Source organism: Amblyraja radiata, chromosome 3, assembly GCF_010909765.2.
Source record: "Amblyraja radiata isolate CabotCenter1 chromosome 3, sAmbRad1.1.pri, whole genome shotgun sequence".
NCBI lineage: Eukaryota > Metazoa > Chordata > Chondrichthyes > Rajiformes > Rajidae > Amblyraja > Amblyraja radiata.
In genome coordinates this window covers 120,833,877-120,839,093 of record NC_045958.1, presented here as the reverse complement: position 1 = coordinate 120,839,093, position 5,217 = coordinate 120,833,877, and positions in this window count along the sequence as shown.

Here is a 5,217-nt window from a genome sequence, read left to right as displayed (position 1 = left end):
TCTCAGTTCCACCCAAATAGCCTCCCTAGACGAGCCCTCTAATCTATCCTGCCAAAGCACTGCTGGATATCTTTTCTGACAAGCAATGCAACACCTCCACCTCTTGCCCCTCCAATTCTATCACACCTGAAGCAACGAAATCCTGGAATATTTAGTTTCCAATCACAGCCCTCCTGCAACCATGTTTCACTGATCGCCACAACATCATACTTCCAGGTGTCAATCCAGGCTCTAAGCTCATCCACCTTTCTTACAATGCTCCTAGTATTAAAATATACACATTTAAGAAACCCACCACCTCTTATTCTCTGTTTATTATCTTTTTCTTCTTTCTCCCTTACATTTTGGGTCCGAGTGCTTCCCTTCTCTGCTTCCTGCCTCACACACTGTCTACTAGCTTTCTCTATTTGAGCCCCTCCCCCCAACCGTTCTAGTTTAGTCTCCCCAGTAGCCTTTGCAAATCTTCCCGCCAGGATATTGGTCCCCCTCGGGTTCAAGGGCAACCCGTCCTTTCTGTACAGGTCACACCTTCCCCAAAAGAGGTCCCAATGATTCAGAAACTTGAATCCCTGCCCACTGCACCAGTCCCTCAGCCATGCATTTATCCTCCACCTCATTCCATTCCTACTCTCACTGTCACGTGGCACAGGCAGTAATCCTGAGATTGTTACTTTTTTGGTCCTTCTCCTTAACTCTCCTCCCAACTCCCTAAATTCTCCTTTCTCTTTTTCTACCTATGTCATTGGTACCTATATGTACCACGACCTCAGGCTCCTCGCCCTCCGATTTCAGTATATCTTGGACGCGTTCAGACACATCCCTGACCCTGGCACTATGGAGGCAAACTACCATCCGGGTCTCCTGACTGCGTCCACAAAATCGCCTATCCGACCCCCTAACTATAGAGTCCCCTATTACTATTGCCCACTTCTTCTCTTCCCTACCTTTCTGAGCAACAGGGCCGGTCTCTGTGCCGGAGGCCCGGCCGCTGTCGCTACCCCCAGGTAGGCTGTCCCCCCCAACCGTACTCAAAATGAGTACTTATTTTCAAGGTGTACAGCCACCGGGGTACTCACTTGTCCCTGCCTGTGCCCCTTGCCCTTCCTAACAGTGGCCCACTTGTCTGTCTCCCATGGTCTTGGAGTGACCACCTCCCTATCTCTCCTCTCTATGACCTCCTCACTCTCCCTGACCAGACAGACGTCATCGAGCTGCTGCTCCAGGTTCCTAACACGGTCCCTTAGGAGCCCCATCTCGACGCACCTGACGCAGATGTGGACGTCTGGAAAGCTATCAGACGCCATGACCTCCCACATCTGACATCCAGAGCAGTAAACTGCCCTGGCCCTCATTCTCCCCCCTTATCCTGGATACAATACAAAGTACAATACAATACAAAACAAAGTGCTGGAAGAAGTCAGCAGGGATCTGACTCCCAATCAGCTGCTGCCTCTAGTCCGCTTCCACCAATCAGCTGCTTCCTCACTTATATTATAGACCAGTTAGCCTGACCGGTGGTGGGGAAGATGCTGGAGTCAATTATAAAAGATGAAATAGCGACACACTTGGATAGCAGTAGCAGGATCGGTCCGAGTCAGCATGGATTTACGAAGGGGAAATCATGCTTGACTAATCTTCTGGAATTTTTTGAGGATGTAACTAGGAAAATGGACAAGGGAGAGCCAGTGTAGTGTACATCAAAGGAGACATGGTGGAGAGTCAACGACTTTAGGTTCCTGGGAATAAACATCTCCCAGAACCTCAAATGGCAAATGAACACCGTCACTCTCTTGAAGAAGTCTCATCAGCGGCTGTATTTCCTGAGGTCTCTACGGAGAGCTAACGTCTCACAGCCGCTGCTGTTGTCCTTCTATCGATGTGCCGTGGAAAGTATCCTCACCTACGGAATCCTGGTGTGGTTTGCCAGCTGTACTGTGGCTGAGAGGAGGGCGCTGCAGGGAATTATAAAAACTGCGCAGCGCATTACAAACGCTAACCTGCCCTCCTTGGATGACATATATAGGGCCCGATGCTTGCGCAGGGCCATAAATATCAAGAAGGACACATCCCACCCTGCCAACCACCCTTTTACTCTGCTACCCTCGGGGAGGCGACTCAGGTCTCTGCAGGCTCGCACCGGTAGACTAAAAAATAGTTTCTACCCATGTGCGATAAAAGAGCTTAACTCCAATAGTGAACACTGGGAAGCAAGAAGTAACTTCGAGGAATACCGCTAAATTCTTTTAAACTTTTTAAAAAATGTATCTATTATTTTACTATTAACTGTACATATGTGTATTGGTTGTTGTGTTGTCTTTCTTTTAACGGAGGAGAAGCAAATGGAATTTCGTTGCTCAGTTTTGTGCAATGACAATAAACATATTCTATTCTATTCTATTCTATTCTATTCTAATATTCTATGGATAGAAAATTGATTGGCAGACAAGAAACAAAGAGTAGGGATTAACGGGTCCCTTTCAGAATGGCAGGCAGTGACTAGTGGGGTACCGCAAGGCTTGGTGCTGGAACCGCAGCTATTTACAATATACATTAATGATTTAGATGAAGGAATTAAGAGTAACATTAGCAAATTTACAGATGACACAAAGCTGGGTGGCAGTGTGAACTGTGAAGAGGATGCCATGAGGATGCAGGGTGACGGACAGGTTGGGGGAGTGGGTAGATGCATGGCAGATGCAGTTTAATGTTGATAAATGTGAGGTTATCCACTTTGGTAGCAAAAACAGGAAGGCAGATTATTATCTAAATGGAGTTAAATTGGGAAAAGGGGTAGTACAACGGGATCTGGGGGTCCTTGTTCATCAGTCACTGAACGTAAGCATGCAGGTACAGCAGCTAGTGAAGAAAGCAAAAGGTACGTTGGCCTTCATAACAAGAGGAGTTGAGTATAGGAGCAAAGAGGACCTTCTGCAGTTTTACAGGGCCCTAGTGGGGTGGAAGATTGCAACCTTCACGTGGTCCGCCCTGTTTCGACGAAAGCAATCAACCTGGCGTGCACAATCAAATAAGATCAAATAGAACAAGTTGTCCCACAACTTTAGGCTGTGCACGCCAGACGCAAGAAGAAGAAGGGCCCTAGTGAGACCACACCTGGAGTATTGTGTGCACTTTTGGTCTCCCAATTTGAGGAAGGACATTCTTGCTATTGATGGAGTGCAGCGTAGGTTCACCAGGTTAATTCCCGGGATGGCGGGACTGTCATAGAATGGAGCGGCTGGGTTTGTGTACTCTGGAATTTAGAAGGATGAGAGGATATCCTATTGAAACATGTAAGATTATTAAGGGTTTGGGCATGCTAGAAGCAGGAAACATGTTCCCGATGTTCGGGTAGTTCAGAACCAGGGGCCACAGTTTAAAAATAAGGGGTAAGCCATTTAGAACAGAGACGAGGATAACCTTTTTCACACAGAGAGTTGTCAGTGTGGAATTCTCTGCCTCAGAGGGCAGTGGAGGCTGGTTCTCTGGATGCTATCAAGAGAGAGTTAGATAGAGCTCTTAAAGATAGCTGAGTCAGGGGATATGAAGGCTGGAAAGGGGTACTGAATGTGGATGATCAGCCATGATCACATTGAATGGCGGTGTTGGCTCGAGGGGCCGAATGGCCTACTCCTGCACCTGTTGCATATTATTTATTGTGCCGGGGGTGAGTGTGTCAGGGTGAGTGTGTCGGGGTGAGTGTGCCAGGGTGAGTGTGCCGGGGTGAGTGTGCCGGGAGTGAGTGAGTGTGTCGCGGTGAGTGTAAGGGGGGCGAGTGTAAGGGGGGGCGAGTGTAAGGGGGGCGAGTGTGCCGGGGGTGAGTGTGCCGGGGGTGAGTGTGCCGGGGGTGAGTGTGCCGGGGGTGAGTGTGCCGGGGGTGAGTGTGCCGGGGGTGAGTGTGCCGGGGGTGAGTGTGCCGGGGGTGAGTGTGCCGGGGGTGAGTGTGCCGGGGGTGAGTGTGCGGGGGGTGAGTGTGCGGGGGGTGAGGGTGCCGGGGGTGAGTGTGCCGGGGTGAGTGTGCCGGGGTGAGTGTGCCGGGGGTGAGTGTGCCGGGGGTGAGTGTGCCGGGGCTGAGTGTGCCGGGGCTGAGTGTGCCGGGGCTGAGTGTGCCGGGGCTGAGTGTGCCGGGGGTGAGTGTGCCGGGGCTGAGTGTGCCGGGGCTGAGTGTGCCGGGGGTGAGTGTGCCGGGGGTGAGTGTGCCGGGGGTGAGTGTGCCGGGGGGTGTGTGTGCCGGGGGTGTGTGTGCCGGGGGTGTGTGTGCCGGGGGTGTGTGTGCCGGGGTGAGTGTGCCGGGGGTGAGTGTGCCGGGGGTGAGTGTGCCGGGGGTGAGTGTGCCGGGGGTGAGTGTGCCGGGGGTGAGTGTGCCGGGGGTGAGTGTGCCGGGGGTGAGTGTGCCGGGGGTGAGTGTGCCGGGGGTGAGTGTGCCGGGGGTGAGTGTGCCGGGGGTGAGTGTGCCGGGGGTGAGTGTGCCGGGGGTGAGTGTGCCGGGGGTGAGTGTGCCGGGGGTGAGTGTGCCGGGGGTGAGTGTGTCGGGGGGTGAGTGTGCCGGGGGTGAGTGTGCCGGGGGTGAGTGTGCCGGGGGTGAGTGTGCCGGGGGTGAGTGTGTCGGGGTGAGTGTGCCGGGGGTGAGTGTGCCGGGGGTGAGTGTGCCGGGGGTGAGTGTGCCGGGGTGAGTGTGCCGGGGTGAGTGTGCCGGGGGTGAGTGTGCGGGGGGTGAGTGTGCCGGGGGTGAGTGTGTCGGGGGTGAGTGTGCCGGGGGTGAGTGTGCCGGGGGTGAGTGTGCCGGGGGTGAGTGTGCCGGGGTGAGTGTGCCGGGGGTGAGTGTGCGGGGGGTAAGTGTGCCGGGGGTGAGTGTGCCGGGGGTGAGTGTGACGGGGTGAGTGTGCCGGGGGTGAGTGTGCCGGGGTGAGTGTGCCGGGGGTGAGTGTGCCGGGGGTGAGTGTGCCGGGGGTGAGTGTGCCGGGGGTGAGTGTGCCGGGGGTGAGTGTGCCGGGGGTGAGTGTGCCGGGGGTGAGTGTGCCGGGGTGAGTGTGCCGGGGTGAGTGTGCCGGGGGTGAGTGTGCCGGGGTGAGTGTGCCGGGGTGAGTGTGCCGGGGGTGAGTGTGCCGGGGGTGAGTGTGCCGGGGGTGAGTGTGCGGGGGTTGAGTGTGCGGGGGTTGAGTGTGCCGAACCATGCAGGCTGTGGAAGGTGGCGTCTGTGCAGATGGAAGGCCAGGCCCA